This window comes from Nycticebus coucang, chromosome 10 (assembly GCF_027406575.1).
Source record: "Nycticebus coucang isolate mNycCou1 chromosome 10, mNycCou1.pri, whole genome shotgun sequence".
Lineage (NCBI taxonomy): Eukaryota > Metazoa > Chordata > Mammalia > Primates > Lorisidae > Nycticebus > Nycticebus coucang.
The window spans coordinates 44,619,991-44,643,538 of NC_069789.1; the positions used below are offsets into that span (position 1 = coordinate 44,619,991).

At 42.9% G+C, this 23,548-nt stretch overlaps 1 protein-coding gene across 7 annotated transcripts in view; it reads left to right on the top strand.

Moving 5' to 3' along the window:
• Positions 1-23,548, top strand: part of ESRRG (estrogen related receptor gamma) — a 660,395-nt gene that overhangs the window by 195,042 nt on the left and 441,805 nt on the right. For 6 of the 7 annotated variants that reach the window (XM_053607443.1, XM_053607440.1, XM_053607447.1 and 3 more), the window contains exon 2: positions 2,630-2,721. The gene's annotated coding sequence lies outside the window, so the exon portion shown is untranslated. Of the gene's footprint in view, positions 1-2,629; positions 2,722-23,548 lie in introns of those variants that run through there. The other variant, XM_053607446.1, reaches the window with a different exon arrangement.

Here is a 23,548-nt window from a genome sequence, read left to right on the forward strand (position 1 = left end):
AGCAACCTCAAACTCTTCAGCTTAAATGGTCTTTTTGCCTAGACTTCCATACCCTGTTTCCTCCGAAAGGTGTGCTCCCAAAGATGTGCTAGGTCTTATTTTCAGGGGACGTCTTATCTTTCCTGTAAGTAGGTCTTATTTTCAGAGGATGTCTTATTTTTGGGGAAACAGGGTAGTAACTGGGACTACAGGCACCTGCCACAATGCCTGGCTAATTCTTCTATTTTTAGTGAAGACAGGGTCTTGCTCTTGCTCAGGCTGGTCTTAAACTTCTGAGCTTAAGCAGTCTGTCTGTCTCGGCCTCCCATAGTGCTGGGATTACAGGCATGAGCCACCGCGCCTGGCATGGAATTAAGTTTTTGTTGTTAGTTTGTTTGTCCCATCTCAGTAATCAGTTAAGTACCGTATAAGTAGTTCCCAGTTTACAAAACAGTTGTGTCTCAGTCTGCATTTTAAAACTGGTTGTTTGGAGTTCAGAATATTGCAGCCAAGGGGGAAAGATTAGATAAATAATGTAGTGAGTTTTCTAGGTTACCCACAACAATCTTCTCAATCGACAGTCTAAAGACAGTTTACAGCAGTATTTTTTTTCTGTTCTTCAGTAAATTATCCATAGCAGTGAATAAGAAAATCTTCCTCCTGGGTTGGCTGTTGGCATTTAAAACAGGATGAATCTGGGGCAGGCTACCCTGGGTCTGGTGGTGAGAGGAGAACCCAGAAGTGACAGGAACACATCCCGGACACCCTTGCCGTGTCTCATCTCCCCCACCCACAAACTCTGAATCCCCTGAATTGAATGTTTCTGCTCAGAGATAAGTTGTATCTGTGGGATGGAAAGGTGATGATGCCATTTCAGAGATGAAGTTTGACAAATTATGTGTTTTCAATGTTAACTTTAAATCTATAGCCACGTTGGTCATGAGCATTATTAGCAATATTACAGGAACACCAAACGTAAGTGTTACAATCGGCACCGTAAGGTTTGTGTTGATTCAAATCCTTTTGTGTCCCTGTTGCGTTCTAAGCTTTCTTTAAAAAAAAAAAAATGTAGAACCTAAATTAGGTCTTCTCAGACTTTTTATCTATCCTCTGTCTGGAGTTCTGTCCTAACATTCATACTTACAGCTTTTACGCTGTAAGAGCTTTTAAGCAGGGCGTCATGTCACCATCCCAGAAAATAAATAGGTTTGAACACTTAGGCTGGGGTCATCTAACCTCCTGTCTCACTCAGGAGTAGACTGGAACCCCTGCCTATTTTTATCCGTAAAACACTCCCCTGTCTTTACAACAGACCCTGCCACATCCCAGCCTACGCTAGAAACCTCCCCGGGGTCCGGTCTTAGTTGGGTTGCAGCTCTCACACTTTGTAAGAAATTATTTTCTGGAACCCAAATAGTTTATCTGTAGCATTAAAGCAAATAATCCAGGTGGGATTCCAATTGCAGTTTGTAGTAAGTTGAGGTAAGAGGGAAAGTAGGATTGAAACCTCAATCTTGTTTATTTGCCAAGCATTTTACTTTTGACTTCATTCTTGAAAGTAACGGGGAAAGCTATGGGTTTGAAGGGGATATTTAATGAATAGATTTAAAGTCCCTCTGCGAGTCTTTTAATCACCAGCAGGCATCTCTTTGAAGTGCTCACTCCCCAAAGTTTACAGTTTCCACATTCAAGCCCTAAGGGGTATGGTGCAAATGGCCTAGCGCCACCTAAGTAATTAGTTTCCCCACATCTTTTACTTACATCGCACCAGGATGTGTACCAAACAAATTTATAGGGCTGGCCCAATTGCCTGTTGGTTACAACTTCTCATCTCTTTTGTCTTCCTGTGGACAGCAAGTTCAGCTCAGAATTCCCCTGGATATCTAAAGGGTCACTTTGTTGCTCTGAACAGTCAGTTTTCTATGAGGATAAAGATGTGAGAAGCATTAAGTTAAATCATAGAATTGCTGTTTTTGTAGATCAAAATTGGTAGAATATCAGCAATTTCATGAAGTTCAACTTTATAGCATCCTTTGATAGACATGTACCTGCAATAGCATTAGTGCCTGTTTGGTGAAAACACACCGTGGGGTTGTTTAATGAGACCGTAACAGCCCAAGCTTCAAGGTTTCCCAGTCACAAAACTTGAGCTTCCCTGTCTGCTCCCTTTGTCTTTTCTGAGAGAGCTTAGAAACCAAGCCCTCATATTTGGAGAAACGTGTATATTTTGAGACTAATAGGAAATGAGTGTAAGTAGAAAGTCCCTTGGTCTTGGAAAAAAAATTTTTTTTTCTGAAAGTTATAAATGGATGTTATAATGGAAAATGCTTTGGAACCCTAACCAGAGCATTCACTATAAATAAAAAAGGAGCGGAAGATTAATAAATCTGATAAAGCTGAGAAGGAAGAAAACTTAAAATAAGAAATGAGGACTGTTCCTAGGTTTGAGTATTAATACAGCCCTGAGTATATATATAGGAAAATCAAAGACTTGCTAAAGGCAGAGCATACTAAGTCATCGCTATTAATGTGGGCTTAATGCTATTGCTTAGGAGATTTTATTAAATGCAGCGGCCAAGAAAATTGACCTTACTTTTTTTTTTTTTTCTTTTTTGGGTTGGATCCTTGCTCACGTCACATAAATGAATAGAGCTGACAGTTTACTGGTTCATCAATGAAACGATATTAAATTATGAAGATGTAAGGGGAAAATCCTACGCTAACATTGTCACAGTTTGAAAGGTAAGCTGTTCCTTCAAGATTAGGAGATATTAATGTTCTATTAAAATCTCCGCTAACATGATACCATGTGATCCACGCTAGAGGGTGGGCTGGCCTCTTGACTATTAGTGTGATGCTGGCAAGTATTTTATTAGTAACATGAAGTGTGTTCCTCATCCTGTCTTTTAAAAAGCAAAGCATCATTTTTAATGCTTTTAAAGGGTTTTATTTTGTGAGATATCCTGAAAAATTGGACTTTCCTGAGCATGTGTCGCCATGACCATGTGGTTCCTTTTGAAAGGCTTTTTTTTGTTTTTATTGGTTCACTCCATGTACCAGCAACTGTGGTTGTCAGGGTCAGACTATTTCTTAATTTCTTCTTTTGTTGATGTGTAAGAAGTGAACTACTGCTTTCCTTATGTCTTGTCCTGTGCTTTAGATAGGAAGCCTGCTCTTTCTAAATCTACCTTCTGTGACTTCCTAAAGGTTCTTGGTGTGCCGTTAGTTACCAATCTGATACTCAATCCTTTCTAGGGATATCTAAAGGTTAAGTCTACTTCACTCCAGGTTTTTTTTGTTTGTTTATTTTTGAGACAGAGTCTGTGTTGCCCTTGGTAGAGCATTGTGGCATCACAGCTCACAGCAACCTGAAACTCCTGGGCTTGAGTGATTCCCTTGCCTCAGCCTCCCAAGTGGCTGGGACTACAGGCCATAATGCCCAGCTATTTGTTGTTGTTGTTGTTGTTATCATTGTTGTTTGGCAGGCCCCGGCGGGGTTCAAACCCACCAGCCTTGGTGCATGTGGCTGGTTCCCTACCCGCTGTGCTACAGACACACCAAGCCTTCACAGTTTTGAAGGAAAACAGTGTCACACTTACTTTCCCAGGTATACTATTAATTACTTAGTTGCTCCCCTAGACCCAGGTCCCTGTCTTGGATTCGTGAACCCCGTGGTAATGACAGTCACGTGAGGATCACGGTGTGGAGGGTTCTGCTGGAGGAGCGTGTCAGTGCTCCTGTCATCCTCCCACGTAAGTTTGCAACTCAGGAAGGGAGAAAAGCCCCACTGCCTCCTGGTTATTACTCTGCTACTAGCCACGTGTCCGCTGTGCAGTAGGTGTGCAGGAATCTGTGTACACTCACTGCCCTGATGTTTCTCCACCGTGCTTCCTTCTCAGCCCTCTGGAGTAAGTCAGACTTCTGAACAGCATTCAGCATGTTCCTGCTTTCCTGGGGAAAGTGGCACTTTAGAACTTGAATTACCTTTCTCATGGCACCCAAGTTAATTTGCAAACTGAGCATAATTTAGGCAGTGGGAGAATATGTTTCCATGTTTGAAGTGGAGTGGAATGAATTTGGTGTTCACTCTGTTCCTTCAGCTCCAACTATCATAAAACATATCAACTATCATTTGGAGTCCTGGCCCCAAATTATTCTGTCACAGGATTCTGGGGTGTCATCTTTTGTTTTTTGTTGCCTTAGTTGAACTTTAAATATTGGTGCTACTAAATCTGCGTCCTGTAGACCATAGGTGTGTCCTGCTTTGAGAAAACTTGGGATGTGCCTTAAATTCATGCTTACTATGCCGGTGCACAAAGGGACAATTATTTGCACACTAAAAATAGCTTGGCTTTATAAAATAATTTATCACAAGATTCCTTTAAATAACCAACTCTCTTAGCTCATTTAAAATATGATTTGATTTGAAGAATCAATGGCTACTCGCTCAATTTTTCAAGAATGCATCTGCTTTGTAATATGAGGCAGATAAAGGGAGGAAATCAAGCAGCAAGGAGTGAGGGTCTTAAGCGAGTGAGTAGGAATTAATTGTAATTGAGAAAAGAATTTGCTTTTCTGGAGTTTCCCTGGGAAAGCACCTTCACCTTTATCACCTCCAGAGTACATAGGGGGGAAAAAAAAGCAAGGCTAGTTTCAGTTTGGAAAAGGTAAATCTATTTCTTTGGTGGGTCACATTCTGCATTATGTATGTGTGTAAAAGTGAGGTTTGCTTTGAACCTGACTATAAAAAGTTTATTTTTAAACTCAGACTGGGCAGGAATCCAGTGATGCTCTTTCCCCTGCAACACATCCTGGGTTTTAGGTCCCCAGCCTGGCGGAATGCAACTGAGCGGCAGGAAGTAGTTGAAAAGTGCAGACACTTGATGGGTGCTGAGGTTTCCCTCCTCCCCTCCATTTTTGAAATTCAAATTGAATGCAATTTTCAGCTCATTTGAGCCAGAATATACTGTTGCTGAGCTTCAGTGGCTCTTAAATTCAAACTCACAGGAGAAAACAGATATCATCTGTCACAGAGGGTGGGAGATGGAATACTCCCCCGAGTTTTATTCATGGGAGGCAGAGCTCTAGTAACTAATTCAAGCCTTTCTGACTAATTGACTAATCATTCACCAGCAAACTTATCAATTAATCAATGAAACCACCCATCTTATGAAGTCTGGGAGTAGTTATCCCATCTCTTTAAAAAAAAAAAATTGTTCTGGTCTATTTTTATATGGTTGGTATTTTAATACCTTTTTAGCAAACTGAGACAGAATATCAAGGCAACCTTTTTTCTGCCCTTCCTGACTATTTTTATTGTTTCCATCCTTAATGTCTTTGTCAATGCTACTAATTTATGACTGAGAATTAACAGAAAGCTTGCAGCTGGCTAAAAGGCGGTGCCAAAATCATGATTTTTTAAAAAAATTGTGTTTTATTAAACAGACTGTCTGAAAATATTCTTTTTTCTTGGGCAAATATAATTATCTATTAAAAGGAGGAAACGACTCATACAGTTCTTGAGTTTACAAGTGTAGTTAATCTATAGGGTGGATGTTTCAGGGTAGCTTGAGAATTCCTCTGAGTAACGTCTGCCGGCTTACTGGTGTGTGCCCAGGGAGACGCAAACAGATTGAACACATGATAACCTGTAACTCCTCCTCTGATTTCAGAAAGGATGTGATGTGGCAATTTTGATTCTGAAATGTAGGTTGTGTGACGTATCACGATGCTAATCCTTGACTGGTTTAGCATAAGCCAAAATGTCCAAGGGAATATAAAGGCCATTAGGTTTCTCTTGGCTGTTTTCCTTTTGCTTTTGTTTGAGATCCATGAGAAAAAAGTTAATTATGATGTTATTTCAAAGTAAGTAGGAATAAAACCATTTGAGTCTAAACACCATTATTTTTAATGAAGTTAGTTCATAGCCATCATGTTTGGAGTTAAAATTGTTTCACAGTAAATGTGTGATCTGGCCATGTGTATTTATACTCACGTGTGTGTTTACGTATCTCCCAAAGCCCTAAGAATATGATAGCAGGAACCTACTCGTGGTCACTTGTACATTAACGAAGTCATCCACCACTTTTTTCTCTGAATGGTAATGTGCTTATAAATTAGGCTCCGGTAGAAGGCATTTATTTCATATCCTTTATAAGAATGATACCTTAACATGTTTTCTCATTATTAGACCTCAGCACATTTACCACAACTGTGTTGTTATTTCTTTGACATACGCAACAAGAAACCAAAATCCTACTATGAAATTGTGATTTATAATAAAAATATACATTTGGTCTTTGTTGTGGTTCCTGACCACAGAGTTCCTTGACCCTGGGGATTTCCTATGTCTTGTGTTCTAACATGGTGACTCTTGGTTGGCTTTTGGATGGGAGCTGGTCACCGGAAAGACTAAGGCACGGTTAGGAGGTTGGAACTTTCAGCCCCTCCTCCCATCCTCCAGGAAGGGGAGAGGAGGGAAGATTGAAGAGGCCTCCATCAACATTCCTGAATACTGAGTTCAGAGAGTGTCCGGCTTGCTGAGCATCATGAGGTCCTGGGCAGGTGGCGTGCCTGGACAGGGCACCAAAGCTCCGTGCTCCTTTTCCATGTACCTTGCCCTGTGCACCTCTTCATCTGGCTGTTCATCTCTGGCCTTTGTAATATCCTTTATTAGGATAATAAACCAGTAAAAGTAAGTGTTTCCCTGAGTTGTGTGAGCTGCTCTAGCAAATTAATCAAATTGAAGAAGGGGTTGTGGAAATCTCTAATTTGTAGTCAAATCAGATTGAAGTTGTGGGTAGACTCCAACTTCCACTTGATGTCTGAAGTTGGCAGGGGGAGGGGCCGTGCTGTGGGCCTGAGCCCTTAACCTGCAGGATATGAGGCTCTCTTTAGGTAAACAACATCGTAATCGAGTTTAATTATAGGCCACCAGGTTGATAACTGCTGCGGAAAACAATAACAGCAAACCCAGAAATGAACACAGAAATGTTCTGTGATGAGTGTGAGAGTATGTAAAATAGTTTGGTTTTTTTCCGGTTATTATACCTACAATTGACAAGGAATCTACGTTTTTTGCCTAATTACTAAATTACTTAATAGAGTTTTAGTTTTTCTTTTTCCCTTTTTTTTTTGTAGAGACAGGGTCTCACTTTATGGCCCTTGGTAGAGTGCCATGGCCTCACACAGCTCACAGCAACCTCCAACTCCTGGGCTTAAGCCATTCTCTTGCCTCAGCCTCCCGAGTAGCTGGGACTACAGGTGCCCGCCACAACGCCCGGCTATTTTTTGGTTGCAGTTTGGCCGGGGCCGGGTTTGAACCCTTCACCCTCAGTATATGGGGCCAGCGCCTTACTGTCTGAGCCACAGGCGCCGCCCGAGTTTTAGTTTTTCTATTAAAATGTCTTATCTCTTTGATTTCTAAGTAGTTACTAGTGTTCACTGTGAGCCAGGCATTCACTGTGCTAAGGTTTGTAATATACGTGATAACAGCTGTCCTCTAACATAAGCGAAGGTAGACATGGGAGGTGAAATATCAGATATGCACTCTCACAACCATTTTCCTCATTTGATAACCCCTGGTATAAAACTAATACAGCAGAACCCCTGTAAGTTGACCACCCAAGGGACTGTAACACTAGTCAACATATGGAGGTGGTCAACATAAGGAACTAGGCCTACTGTACTGATATGTACATGTGGTGTATGTCTGGTCTGTGAATATTAGGTCAACGTAAGGAGGTAGTCAATCTAGGGAAGTGAGGTGGTCAGCTATGGAGGTTCTACCATATAATCTAATTTGCAGTTGGGAGAAAGGATGGTATTCCACACAATCAATGACAAGGATAATAAAATATGCATACTGAGGGGTTAAATGTATAGTATTCTCCAATACTGACAGAATTGAGCAAGGGAAGGACCCCTGGGGTGCTGTCATCCTGCAAAAAGGCATCGCTGGGTCTGTAGGCTGCAGTCAGTAGGGGGAAGGAAGGGGACTAGTCCTGGAGTGAGGCAATGCTGGAGCCCAAGGGCAGTATGACCAGGAATAAGGGATCAGAACGCATGAGAATGAGAAGGCAGTGGGGCACCAAAGGCCCATCATACCGACAGAGCCAATTGCTAATATTTTAAGAATTTTGCGAGCCAGTTTTAATTTAATATTAAATCAAATGATATAAATGTAATAGATCAACTCATTTAAAAACCAAAGTAATAAATGCTCCATGCTTATCACTTTGTAATTGTTATATTTTCCACTACATTTTGCTCTTATCTATTTCCTTGAGTTACATCCGTTGCATCCAGGTTGTGGAAATAGTGTACTGTGGCCCTCTGCATGCCTCCTTCCAGCTGCATGTTCTATGATGTCAGTTTGGTAGGTGATAGCAAACACTAAAAAAATTGAGGCTTTCTTCATTCAAAAGCTAGTTCTTCAAATTTGCCAGGCACTCATGGGGGTGGGAATACAGGTGGGGCCAGGGAACTGTAGTGGAAAACCAGCAGGTAGGAAATATTAGGAAAATTGTTCTATCTCAATGAAGAACAGGGCATTGTGTTAGGCAAATGGTTTAAAGTCGATTCAGAAATAACTGAGAGTCATTGACTTTTTTAAAATACTTTTTCATTATTCTTAGAATACGTATTCAGTATGGGAAATTTGGAAAATAAAATCACAACTTCTAAAATAGTAGAAGAATAATAGTTTCTATGTGCTCCATACAAGTGCTTTTAATGTTAAAAATCATCTAGTCCAGAGAACAGCACCGTAAAGTAGTTGCTATTATTCCATTTCAGAGATGGAGAAATAGAGAAACCAAATAGAAGAGCTGCTATTGGAATGCAGGGAATTTTTTTATTCCTGTGGTCTTAGGATATCTATGATCACTGAACCACGGTATATCTATATTTCCAATTTTATAAGAAACCTATTAGTTTATCTTTAAAAATTAATTAATACTTTCACCAACATTATGTGAGGGCCCAATTCCTAGTTAGCCATGGTTCTGTCAGGGCTGTGTATTTTGCCAGTGTATTATGAGGAAGCGGTATCTTATTTCAGTTTGCATCTTAAAAATTATTAATGAATCTGGGAATCTTTTATAATGTTTGTTGGTCATTTGCGTCTTTTTTTTTTTTTTTGCAGTTTCTGGCCGGGGCTGGGTTTGAACCCATCACCTCCGACATATGGGTCCAGCGCCCTACCCCTTTGAGCCACAGACGCCGCCCCATTTGTGTCTTTTTAATATGGATTTACATATTTATATTGCCTTGCCAAATTTTTTCTTTTTTGTCATTTTCTTGACTTGTTGAAACTTCTTGCATACTAAGAACAATAATTCCTTCTTCTTAAATGTGTGACAATAATGTTTTCCTATTTTATTTTTCTTTTAATTTTGCTTTGGATTGTTATTCATCATAGAAAAATAGTCAAATAGGTTTATTTTTTGGTGATTTAGCATTTTTCTATCTTGATTAGATTGGCTTCTTCCCTCAAAGAAAAATATTATTTATTTCATTCTAAATTTTTTTTCTTTCTTTCTTTCTTTTTTTTTTTTTTTTAAGAGATAGGCTTTTGCTCTGTTGCTCAGGCTGAAATGCATTTATGATCACTGCAGCCTCAAACTCTTGGTCGTAAGAGATCCTCCTGAGTAGCTAGGACTATAGGTACATACCACCACACCCATGAAGTTTTTTTTTTTAATTTTTGTAGAGACAGTGTCCTGTTGTCCAGGCTGGTAATGATGTATTCTAAATCTTTTCTGTTTATTCAACATGATCCTTGGCTGGGTACAGTGGCTTATTCCTTTAATCTTAGCATTTTGGGAGGCCAAGGTGGATAGATTGCTTGAGCTCAGGAGTTCAAGACCAGCCTGAGCAAGAGTGAGACCCCATCCCTAAAAAAACTAGCTGGGCATTGTAGCAGGTACCTGTAGTCCCAGCTACTCAGGAGGCTGAGGCAAGAGGATCACTTGAGCCTCAGAGAGCTCAGAGAGTTTGAGATTGCTATGAGCTATGATGCCATAGTGTTCAACCCCAGGGCACAGAGTGAGTCTCTGTCTCAAAAACAAAACAAAACAAAATGAAAACATGATCCTTGCTTCCTGTAGTCTATAGGTGAGTCAGGAAAATGGCTGCAGAAAGCAGGGATTTCTCTCTGTGTTTGGTGCTCTAACAGAGGCTTTCCAGAGTGCCATGAGAGCCCAGGGGAGGGCACTGGGGTCAGCTGGATGATGGGGAGGGAGAAATGTGGCTGGACCTCCAGAGGGCTGACATCTGAGCTGATCCGTGAGTCAGTTATGTTTTCTAAAACAGAGAAGTAGCAATTTCTCAAGGTGGGTCAAAGGAAAGCAGCTTTAGTATGGGGGGGAGGGGACTATTTTCCTGATTATTATTATTTTTTTAATTTTCCACAAAGAAGACATATTACTTTTATGGCCAGAGTAAAATATTTTAAGCTGAAGAAAAAGAAAATTCTGAGAGTTGGATTAAACACCAAAAACCAAATAATAAGTCTGATAAGGGTAAGAGATAGGTTTCCCAAAAATTATAGGGATAATACCCCTTAACATGTGCATTTTCTTGTGTGGTGCCTATAGCTCAAGGAGTATGGCACCAGCCCCACATACTGGAGGTGGTGGGTTCAAACCTGGCCCTGGCCAAAAAGAAAAAAATATGGATTTGCTTTACAAAAATTATGTGGATTCTCATTACCTATATCAAGATCTGTCCTAATTTGGCAGTTACGCTCTCTACAGCAATATCCCATCAGCGGCTTCCAGTTTCATTCTTCCCTTTAAAAAGTATAACTGCTATGGAATCTTGTGCGTTCCACCCATCCAGTTCCTATTTGCAGTTTCTTCTATTTAAACCTGGATGCTGAAATGTATGTTGGTACCATTTAAGACTCATCCTAAAACAACAACATAATATAGTGCGACACTTGCATGTCCTTAACTAGATTGAAATTTCTGGAAGGACAAGAATTACATCTGAGACTTCTTGGCAGTTCCCAGGTCTTTAAGACAGTGAAGGCTGTTCTTCCCCAGCAGAGACTGGAGGACCAAACTTACTTCTATTTAATAGAGTCAGACACGTAGTCAGCAGAAGCAAGGGCAGAGAGGATCGCACAGAATAAATAGTCAGAAAGTAAAGTCATTCTCTGAAATCAGGTCGGAAGTTTGAGCAGAGAGTAATTCTGAATAAACCTCAGAAAGAAGCGAGCCCAGGAATGCCAGGGTAATGAATAAATGGATCAGCTGATATTCACGACAGAGGGCAAAGTTGAAATTGGATGGAACGAACTGGTAACAAGCCATGTTCACAACTTCCTTTGTACTTGGAGACCAAAGAACAATGTGGATGCAGAAAAGACAGAGAGTACCAGAAGCAGGAGGAAAGAGATTAGAAGAGAGATTTAAGACTCAAGAAGCAGGATGTGTGTGAAAAGAGGGGATCTTCAGAGAGTATGTGAGTCAGAAAGGAAGATTACATACTAAACTTGGCAGAATGTCCAGGAGGTGATGAGTGGCTAGTGTCCTCCTGCACTTAGGAAAGATAAACCAGGTGGTGCCTAATAACTTGGATGAGGGCAGAGTGATATGGTACGGGTGTGGGGAGTACTCGGGGGTGTGGAAGTCAGTTTCCATGAGGATGTTGGGAGAATGATGGCATAAAAGGTAGGATGGTTGTACTTTGAAAAGGTCATAGACAGCATCTTTATAGTTGAATAGCAGGAAGGAACTGGGGTGGTCCAACATTCTTATTTGGCCATCAGGACAAAATATCTAAGAGGCTTAATATCATCTCCAAGATCCCCCAACCCCCACAGTCTACTCTCTGCCCACCTTTCAGACCTGATCACCTGCTTCTCTGCTCTTCTAAATGCCAACCAAAGGGAACTATCTGTGATTCCTTAAGCCTTAGGTTCCTTCTCAAACCTACCAGTATCTCTGGGTGAAATATTCTTCTGCATACTTGATGCCTCTTTGTTCAAATTCCAGGTCTCAGTTGAAAAATATTTTTCTCCACCCCTCACCACCACCTGCTAGGCAGGTATTCCTTACACGCTTCCAAGCACTCATTTCTCAACTTTTATGGGACATATATGCCTTTTTGTCTGTTCCTTTCCTCTTCTAGATTGTGAATTCTGTTTTGTGCCATCTTTTGGTATTGCACCTGTCACAGAGTATTTGCTTAATAAATATTTCCTAAGTTAGTGATGGAGGGAAAGAAGATACATACATGTAAGGGACAAGCCTTCACCACTTGCTGTTGACACAGCCTGATGTGCTTCCTCTGAAATGATCAGGTGTGGTTTAGATGGGACTTCAACTTTCACATGAAGATTTGGGGGAACAGTGTGGTTTTTTTAGTACTTTTTTTTTTTTTTTTAGCGAATGAACAAGAAACATTTTTATGCTATTATTTGTATCTACCATGCCATGAATTCATAGGGGAAGAGGTTCCAGCAGCGCAGGGAGCCTTGCCATTGAATGTGACAAAGTGTTGATTGACTTTTGAATTTGTGGGAAATAGGTCCCAGCACCTTGTATCACTGTTACATGGGGACTATTGGTTATCTTGTGTGCCCCTGCTGTACACATATTATGCCATGAGCTCATGGGGAATAAATAGGTTCTTGCTTCTAAAAACATGGGTCCACTAGTACTCCTGTGTGCTATGTTATATGCTTATTATGCCATGAATTCATAGGGAATGGGTTCCAGGAGCTCAGGCTCCTTTCTGTTAGTTCTCACAAAGGGGCTTCTCTGGGTGGTGCAGGCTGGTGCTTCAGTTAAACCCAGGTACCTTTCTCTTTGGCTTCCTTCTTTTTCTGATCATTTTCCTTCACACGTTTCAGGAAGCTATCTCGGCTCTTAGAGTGCTTAATATGCTCAATACGAACATTAATCCTCTTCGCGAGGATCTTGCCCTTAACTTGTTTGTTTACAACAATGCCAACAGCATGCTGGGTAACACTGTAAGCTCTTCCAGTTTTGCCATGGTAACATCTGTGTGGCATGCCTTTTTGAACAGTACCCATTCCCTTGATGTCTACAATGTCACCTTGTAGATTCGCATGTATGTGGCCAAAGGAACAACTCCATGTTTTCTAAGAGGCCTAGAGACCATGTATCGGGTGCCTCTCCACTTTCCCTTTGTGTTTGTCATTTTGGTGAATTACTGGAAGATGGCGTCTCTGGCGGAAAGGCTTTTTTTTTTTTTATCATGGTAAGAAAATGTACCACTTTAAACATCACGGTATGTACAGTTAAGTGGCATCAAGTACATTCACGTTGTGCACCATGCACTTGTTTCATTTCTTTTCTTTTTTTTTTTTTTTGGCTTTTTTATTTTATTTCGTTGCTTATTTTTTATTTCTTTACTTTTTGTTGTTGTTGTCGAGACAGGGTCCCACCCTATTCCCCTGAGCAGAGTGCAGTGGTGTCGTAGCTCACCGCAACCTCAGACTCGGGCTGCGGACACCCCGCTGCCTCAGCCTCTGGAAGCCTCTGGGATTATAGGCACTTGCCGCAGAGCCCGGCTGGGTTTTTCCATTTTTTCATGAGTCGGGGTCTCATTGTCGCTCAGGCGAGTCTCGAACTCCTGAGCTCAAGCAATTCTCCCTCCTCAGCCTCCCACAGTGCTGGGATTACAGGCATGAGCCACTGCGCCTGGCACACTTGTTTCATTTCAAATTGAAACTGTGGTCCCTACTAAAAAACAACTCCACATTTTCCCTCATGCCACAGCCTCTGGCATACATCATTCTACTTTCTGTCTCTGTGGGTTTGACTAATCTCAGTACTTCATGGGAGTGGGATCATACAGACTTGTTCTTTTGCATCTGGCTCATTTCACTCAGCATTGTGTCTTTAAGGTTTATCACCTTGTAGCATGTGTGAGATTCCTCCTCCTTTGTAAGACTGAATAATATTCCGTTGTCATATTTTGTTTTTCCACTCATGTGTTTTGGACATTTGAGTTGTATCCATAGGACACTGTTGTTAAGCATTCTAAACTATATAATCTGTCATGTAAGCTAGTGACCTGATCCATCATGTGAGCTAGAGACCTGATCCACCATGTGAGCTAGAGACCTGATCTACCATGTGAGCTAGAGACCTGATCCACCATGTGGGCTAGAGACCTGATCCACCATGTGAGTTAGAGACCTGATCCACCAGGTGAGCTAGAGACCTGATCCACCATGTAAGTAGTGACTTGACCTACCATGTGAGCTAGAGACCTGATCCACCATGTGGACTAGAGACCTGATCTACCATGTGAGCTAGAGACTTGATCTACCATGTGAGCTAGAGACCTGATCTACCATGTGAGCTAGAGACTTGATCTACCATGTGAGCTAGAGACCTGATCCACCATGAGAGCTAGAGACCTGATCCACCATGTGAGCTAGAGTCCTGATCTACCATGAAAGCTAGAGACCTGATCCACCACGTCAGCTAGTGACCTGATCCACCATGTCAGCTACAGACTTGATCCACCATGTGAGCTAGAGACCTGATCCACCATGTAAGTAGTGACTTGACCCACCATGTGAGCTAGAGACCTGATCCACCATGTGAGCTAGAGACTTAATCCACCATGTGAGTTAGAGACCTGATCCACCATGAAAGCTAGAGACCTGATCTACCATGTGAGCTAGAGACTTGATCCACCATGTGAGCTAGAGACCTGATCCACCATGAAAGCTACAGACTTGATCTACCATGTGAGCTAGAGACCTGATCCACCATGTGAGCTAGAGACCTGATCCACCATGTCAGCTAGTGACCTGATCCACCATGTGAGCTAGAGACCTGATCCACCATGTGGACTAGAGACCTGATCCATCATGTGACCTAGAGACCTGATCCACCATGTGAGCTAGAGACTTGATCCACCATGTGAGCTAGAGACCTGATCCACCATGAAAGCTTCAGACTTGATCTACCATGTGAGCTAGAGACCTGATCCACCATGTGAGCTAGAGACCTGATCCACCATGTCAGCTAGTGACCTGATCCACCATGTGAGCTACAGACTTGATCCACCATGTGAGCTAGAGACCTGATCCACCATGTGGACTAGAGACCTGATCCATCATGTGACCTAGAGACCTGATCCACCATGTGAGCTAGAGAACTGATCCACCATGTGAGCTAGAGACCTGATCCACCATGTCAGCTAGTAACCTGATCCACCATGTGAGCTACAGACTTGATCCACCATGTGAGCTAGAGACCTGATTCACCATGTAAGTAGTGACTTGACCCACCATGTGAGCTAGAGACCTGATCCACCATGTGAGCTAGAGATCTGGTCTACCATGTGAACTAGAGATCTGATCCACAATGTGAGCTAGTGACCTGGGAGGTGGTCAGTGCAGTGTGGCTAGTGCATTGAAGCAGGGGTGGGAAAAGCAAATTGGGGACTTGATGTTATGATTGGCAAAATCATCAGAAGTGTCCAGGAACATTCAGACTTTGACAAGGAAAAGAGGAAACTGCTCTAATTGGGCCATGGCAGCCTTGACACAGAGAAGGTTATGAAGATGAGTGCTGTAAGTTTCAAATGATGGTAAGTTTTGAGAAGGGAGGTTGAGAGACACTTTTTTTTTTCGTTCCCTTGTTATGGAAATGGAGGAGTGAAAAGGATGAAAAGAGACCAGAAAAAAGCAAGACATCATCTGAGCAGAGGCACGGGGGAAAGAGGCAAGAAAAAGCTGAGGCCATAGGGGAGTTTGGCCATAGCCTCACACTCACAGGCATTCTGCAGGGCACATTCTGCAGTGGCAGAAGAGCCAGTCAAGTCTAATTCAAAGCCATTCTACGCACTTCCTGCATGAAGAGTCTCAACCCTACAAGCCCAATGACTGCCTATGCTGTAAGTGATAACAATATGGAGAAAGATTCCACAGCTACCGCTAGGGACCAATCGCTCCGTTCGAGACTTTCTTCTTTTCAACTAGACTAGTCTGGGCTCTTTTCTTCTTGTCTTTGCAGTAGATGGAAAAGAATAATTGAAATTCACCCTATGAAAACCCCTCACATGTCTGAATTCTTTCTCAGTCAAAGATCAGAACTGGATTAAACTCTTTTCCCTTCACAACTTCTTAGCTGGTTTTCTAAGACTTTAATGCCCTTTGAATTGCCTGCTGTAAGTTCTTCTGGGTTAAAATACACCAGCAGGAATGGTCAGATTTGGTCGTGTCCTGTGTAAAGGTAGTGTTCTCCCGAGCGAGCTGGCAGGCCCATCTCACAGTGCCAGTCTCTGGGGTGGCACGGGTCCTGCCTCGGCGTGAAAGGGTGCCATATTTCTGAGAGCAGCCTGCTGAGTGGGACCCATCGCACGCCATACCCACATTCAGCCTCGGAGCCTAGACGCAGAGCAAGCAACTCTCCAGGACATCGCTGGCCCTGAGAGTGTGTTACCTTTTGGGATGTATTATTATTTTTTTCTTTCTACTTCAGAAGTTCCCCCACGTTGGCCCATTTCAAGTTGCCTCTGATCTTTAACTGCTGCTCCTCAGTCCCTTGAATACATCCTCAGGGATATTCTTGCTGGTCACTTTGCAGAACTCCCTCAGGCCAAGAAAGCCTCCCTCCTTTGTTTCTGCTTAACCCTTGCCCTTGGGGTGCGGGAGGGGCCGTCTCTGGGCTGCCTCCCTCCCAGGTCTCTGTTATCACTTGCAGGTGATTAGCAGGTGGCTTCTAAGCTAAAAAGGAACATTGCCCCAGGCGCCGCACTCCCATAGGCTCTTGCCATTTTGCTACAAAAGAGAAATATTGAGCTTTTGAAGAGGGTATATGCACTATTCATGTACTTAGAAAGAGAGGAGTGTCCATAAAATTTCAGGAACAGTATCAGATTTTACTCAGTTATCAGACGGCAGAACTATTGGGTTATGGTTCAGATTGCTTTTGGAATTAAAAAGAAGCAGCTGCCATTTCCAAGCATCTAGTCTTTTCATAAAAGCCTATTTGAGAATTTCTCTCCAGACACTAATCCCCCAACCAGTTGTATTCCAGTGAGACAGAGTGTCCATGAAATATAGTAATTGGGGCTGCATGGAGCTATTCTTCTTGCAGGAGGAGAGAGCTTCCTGACAGTGGGTTGCACTCGCATTCTGCATTCCACCCTGCACTCCAGCTACTCACTTCACCAGATGTAAAGCTCCCTTCTCTACCTCAATCCTCCAGGCTTTTTTTGTCACCTACACTGCTGCCTTCAGATCCCCCAGGGGAAATATTATATGCTTCTTTCAACATCTTCAGCTACTATCCCCAGCAATAAGTGAAACATTAGACATTTTTTTGTATCTCTAAACTATTGCTGCAAGTGCGATGTCCCTCAAACCAAAAAGAAAAAACAGAAAATACCCACTTCATTTTTTTGAGTTTTAAAATGGCTAGTTTCTCACTTGATATTTTTAGTTGAAAATAAAATTAAAAAATAAAAAAGCGTAACTGTTTCTCCTCCCCTCCTCTGCCAAATAAACATTACTAAACCATTAGGTCTTCAGATTCTGTGGACTCGCATTTCATGTGTGAGAGCCATGTGAACATGGAGTGATTTTTTTCCGTGGTGTTTTTTTCCCCGCAGTTTTCCTTGGAGGGAAGGTGGTTAAGCTGCCATACCCGGATGTGTGGCAGAATAGGCCAGAAAACAAACCCCTAGTCTCCTCAGGTTCTTTGGTGCTGTGTGTAATTTTTTTTACTCAGTTCTGAATGTGCAGTGTGCCCCTTAGAGCTTCTGGCCAAGTTCATCTATTTAGGTGTTTCCCAGGTAGCAGAGCCTCCAGGGGAGGGGCCTAGAACTTCATATTTTTAGCAAGTGCCTGAAGTGTCTCTTTGGGTCCAGCAAGTCTGGGAAACACTGATCTATTCATTCTGCCTTTTTGCTCAGAGCTGTACAGGATTTCAGGGTTATTGGGGAGGGGGGGGTTTGTTTGGCCTTTTTCTCTTACTTGGCTCAGATTGTTTTGTCCCGAGGGGATCGTGAACATGGAACAGTGGGCCCACATGGAACAAAGCAGGAAAAGAGGGAGCCTATTTAAAAAGAAAAATCACTAATCATAACAATAACACCAAAAACTCAAGGGTGTGTTCTTCTTTATTTGAGAATAACCTTAGAAGGTATAAAGTTGAAATAGTCCTCAGGGCAACTGCTGCTGTCTTGCTTGGCTCAACATGTTTTATATGACAACAGTAATAAAGGCTGTTTAGCCATCCTGTTTAAGTCAGGAAACCAAGAGGATTCTTTGTTTCCCTGCATGAGAACTGGTTGAGTTCCTCTTGCCTGGTAAGGTGGCTCCATAAAGCAACCTGTTTCAATGACGGGGAAGTCTTTTTATTTTTTTGAGACAAAGCCTCAAGCTGTCACCCTGGGTAGAGTGCTGTACCGTCACAGCTCACAGCAACCTCCAGTTCCTGGGCTCAAGTGATTCTCCTGCCTCCGCCTCCCAAGTAGCTAGGACTACAGGTGCCCACCACAACGCCCAGCTATTTTTTTTTTTGGTTGCGGCAGGCTGGATTCGAACCCATCAGCCCAGGTGTATGTGGCTGGCGCCTTAGCCGCTTGAGCCACAGGCGCTGAGCCGATGGGGAAGTCTTGTGGAGTATAATCTTCTGCACAGTGGTAGGTGAGAGACAAGAAAACCAGGAAACTCCGAGGCACAGAGGGGAGCAGCTGGGTGCAAATACACGGGAAGACAGTGCGCTTTGTCTACTAAATAAGGCTGGCTGGGCAGTGATGACCAGTGTAAAACAGTGTCTTGGGTACATAAAGGAGTTTTAGGTTTTCTCACCTCACCCAGTGTGGCTTCCCTGATTGCCCATGTCTCATTTCCATCCAGCCATAAACAAATGCAAGCTGGGGCTGCAAACTACATCAACAACAACAAAAAGCTGTGACACTGGCCTTTCTTGTGTTTCCAGCACTCTTTGGATCGCCATGGCAACAATAGTTTTAATTATGGAGAGGCAGAATGATAACTTGTATATCAGATGTGGCTCACTTTTCCCTGTGGACAAAACTCTGATTCGAGAGAGGCTTTGTATGTGAATTTCCCTTCTAGGCTGGATTTTATTATCTGCTCTAACAGACCCCTCTTTTGCTTATGGGATGAACCAGAAGACGCTGAGGCACTGGCTGAAGGGGCTGTTGGACACAGGCCTTCATGGAGACGGACTGGGCCTTTCTGTCTGGGAGGCACCCCGATGCTCTGGGTCTGTGCATTTAAGAAGCAAGTGAGCCCTTGCTCTCGAGGGCTGCTTTTGGCTTCCCCTTTCAACTAGTGGAAATCTGCATGTTAGGATGGAAGGTTGCATGAAGTATCATCTGGTAATCAGCCTTGACAGCATTCAGGATTATGCTGGGGGGACAAACAAGTAATTCTGTTGCAGTAGCAGTCGTGAAAATATACAAATCACAGCAGCTTTCCAATCAGAGCTACGGAGGGTAAAATGTAGGAGAGAAAACATCTTCCTGTGTCTGTTCCCTGCCCTTTATTTCTAGATCTGCTTGCTCACGTCTTGAATGTCCCTTCAGGTTTGGAGAGGTACCACATCACATCTAAATATTTCTGGGCTCTCTCCTTTGGAAAGCTTTTGCAAAGCGGAATAATCTTCCCCTTAGGTAAACATAAATCACTGTCTACCTTCTCTGCTCCTTGAGTAGACCTTTTGATACATCCATTAATTATGGCCACTGCCTGGTGGCACAGTGATGGCTGAGTCACTGCTGTGAGCATCTTCCCCGAAACGCCCCCATTTCTGACACCAAGCCCTAAAATCCTGTTAAAAGAAGCCCTTCCTTGCAATGGACAGCCAGATGGTAGCAAGTAAAAGAAATATGCCTGAAAGAATGCAGAAGTGTGGGTGCGGGAGTGAAGGTTGGAGAAGGAAGGGATGTGGAATGTTGGTGGGGTGCTGCTGTCTTCACTACCCTCGGCAGCTGCTTCTAACCTCTGACAACCCCTGGACTCAGATCCTGATCCTCTCTGCTCAGCATGTCTGCTGACTCCACCAACAGTCCATTTCATCACAATCCCAGCTTTTGAAGGCCAGAATGCCCATGCAGAACTGTTTAGTAAGAGGCACCACAGTTCTGATTTCTAATCTTTTCCCACATGATTTAAAAAGAGAGAGCGATACTCGGGAGGCTGAGGCAAGAGAATCGCTTAAGCCCAGGAGTTGGAGGTTGCTGTGAGCTGTGTGATGCCACGGCACTGTACCGAGGGCCATAAAGTGAGACTCTGTCTCTACAAAAAAATAAATAAATAAAATAAATAAATAAATAAAAAGAGAGAGAGAGAGAAATTCCCAATTTGGGGTACATCTTGCCTAACTAATGACATAGCCTCTGTGTTTGTTTTGTTTCCACATTCGGGAAGCTTTGCAATTATGATTTTGATTTTGGAGTTTAGGCATGTTAATTAAGCCTTTGTATGAAAGCAGAGGGGTTCTGTTTCTTGTTTGTTAGTTTAATAAGATTTTGTGTTAGAATGGCACCAAGAATCCGTCAGAATTAACTCGGCTGCATATGTGTAGCTCAGAGCTTTGAGACCCTTGAAATGTCTGTTTTTAGGACATCAGCAGGGGGCTAATGAAAAGGCTTTGTTGATTTTAACAAATTGCAAGCCACTGTAGCCAAAATAAATATAATCTGCTTTTTGGATTAGTTGTCACAGATGATTTTACCTACTAACAGTGATTAAAGGACCCGAGTGGACCAGAAGCGTAGCTGCTCTCTGGTGACTCCTGCTAAAATAGCAATAAACAGAAGTAAATAGAGACTTAGGGCATTAGTTATCTTTAATAAACAGTGACACCAAATATACAGTGTGTGGGCATGAAAGGGTGGGAGTGGAGGTTTAGGGAAGATCAGGGTGTCAAATACTGTATGGGGTACAACAGTGTGGCTCTTACTGCCACAAAAAGCAAGCGCTTGTTTAAAAAATAAAGAAATCCCAAAGTACTGGCTGGTCGTGTTCCCGTGCTGTAGTTGTTCCTCATTAGGAAATGGCGAGAAACCCAGAACCATCTCCACATTTCCCAGCCCTCTCAGCAAAGCCAGTCCGAGTCATTGCCATTCCACTCTCATCGTCCCTCGGACTTTGGGACTGAAGTTGAAACTCTGCAAATGTAGGATTAGAGTATGAAAACCATGGGAGTATTAATTACTTGTGTAATTATTCACCTTCTTGCTGCAGTAATTCTACCCAGTTAATGAACAGGCGACCAACACTGACTCCTTCCCTGTATTTCTCTACTTTGATGAAAAGAATGACTTGCCCCAACCGACAAACCTGATCCTCAGATTTCCCCAGGAACGTCTCAGACTGGGTGTTCCCTCATTACTGCTGAGCTGCAACCCACAGAGGGAAAGGCTGTGGCTGAAACCCTCTTAGGCAGGGTGTGGGAGCACCAGCCCTAAGATGCCTTTAGGAGGCAGAAAAATGATCAGATGGGAGAAGCTGCAGTTTTTCTTATTATTTCTAATTTTATCAAATGTTTTAAATAATTCTGTGGCTACTTCATCTCTGATGACAAAGCCAGGGACCAATAGAGCTTTCCTTAGCATCCTTTCACTCTGGAGGGTAGGTGGTATTATATTTGTTTACAAATGCAAAAACTGGTGTGCCTCGGGCCCAGGCACAAGACCCACAATAGAACTCTGCCTTCCAGTTCCCTGTGGTACCCAGGTGTCAGTTCCACTGTTGACTGGCACAAAGCAGCACATGTTCCTTGCCTGTTCCCAAGTAATTCCAAAGATTATGATTTTACCTGTAACACACCCTAATAGCTGTCATTTATTAAGGTTTAACGGTGTGCCAGGTGCCGTGCTGTCTACCCGGCATGCCATTTGACCTTATAACAAATGTATTCATTTCCATAAATATTCACTGAAGGACTCCCAAGTACCAGACTCTGCTCTAGAGATACATCAGGGAAGGAGATGAATACAAATGCCCACCCTCCTGAAGTTCTTATTCCCATGAAATGAGTTAAGACAGTGAACACAATAAATGAAAATAGAATCATGACATTACGGGGTGGTAAGTGCTATGGGGAGAAGGCCGGAGAGGAGAGAGGGGTTGCAATTGACAATAATGTGAGTGGAAAAGCCCCCCTGAGCAGGTGATGTTGGAGCTGAGACTTTGAGGCTCCTCCTGGATATCTGGGGAAGAGTGCGAAGTGGAAGGGCCCTCAGAAGGGAGCCAGCATGCCTGGAGTGCTGGAGGGGCACCAGGAGGCCAGTACTTAGGAAGGGACAGGCAGAGTTAATAAGAGGTCAGGTCTGTAGGAGTTGTCAGCCCTTTGTCAGGAGTTTGTCCTTACTCTGGAAGACGGCAAGCTCTTGGGAAGCTTTAGGCACAGGAGGATGTGATCTCTCTTACATTTCAAACTCTAGGAGGTAGGTATCATTGTCTTCACATCACCGACGGAGCACATATCACAGAGGGTACGTACACAGAGCCACCATGGGACTGAGAGGCAGACAGGGTGAGGTCCTGCTCCTCAGCATGACTACTACTCTCTGCCTCCTGGGGAAACATGTGTTTCGTGTCTATGTGACATCTTTCTCACCATAAAATGGGAAAAGTATCTTGTCAACTTTATTTTTTAGAGGTAACCCTGAAGAACTGGATGTAGAGTCCTATAGAAATTGGACCATTCAGGGCACCGTTTATATTGTTAAGTTCAGTTTCCAAAGGAGACAGGAGAGTACAGTGAAATTTGTATTCTGGGTGAAGCTGCTCCAGGTCATGTCAGCCGGCAGTGTTGGATCTGGGATTTCAACCTCGCCCCGCTGCCCAACGTGGAACCTCATGGTTTACTTACGGCGTCGAGCTTCCATCACAGCACTGCTCACTTAAAACACTAGGATACATTCAACGTATGCAGGCAATGAGGTGTGTCTGTTGTAGAAGTGACCTTTTCATGCGCACCTTCCCTTAACCTCTTGCCCACGTGTAAGGATAGATCCTTGGGCAGATGTCCAATTATCGGTTAGGCTGTTCAAAAACCCTGTAGCTAGAAAAGGTAGTTGAGTAATGAGTGACACAGCTTTGCACAGAAGTAGTCACTTGGGGACGGTCCCTAGATTTCATCTGTCTTTAGGAATTTCTTTTCCAAATTCTATATAGATCTCATTACACATCCATAGTGATCTTTTCTGTCTCGTTTCTGTCATGATGAACTTGAAAGCTAAACAGGCATCAATATATACTCTCAACTAATTCTTATAATGACTGAAAGGCTACGCCCAGGCAGGCAAATTCCGTACATTTGCCAGGCAGGCAGAAACTTGCATATGAACAAATGTCCACACGTGCTCACACTCATACTCAGGTGCAACCAGAGTTCCTTGTTTTCTCGGTCTTCCGTGCAATTTGGACCTATGTTGATTGTCTTGATCAACTTCCATTGAAAGATGTGTGTCATTGTGCTCTCTTTCACGAGGAAGGAGCCCTTCCTTGCTGGAGTCAGTACCAGGGACTAGACATCCCTTTTTAGAGAAGGCTTTATATGTAAATTCTTCTGAATTTCAGCGGACT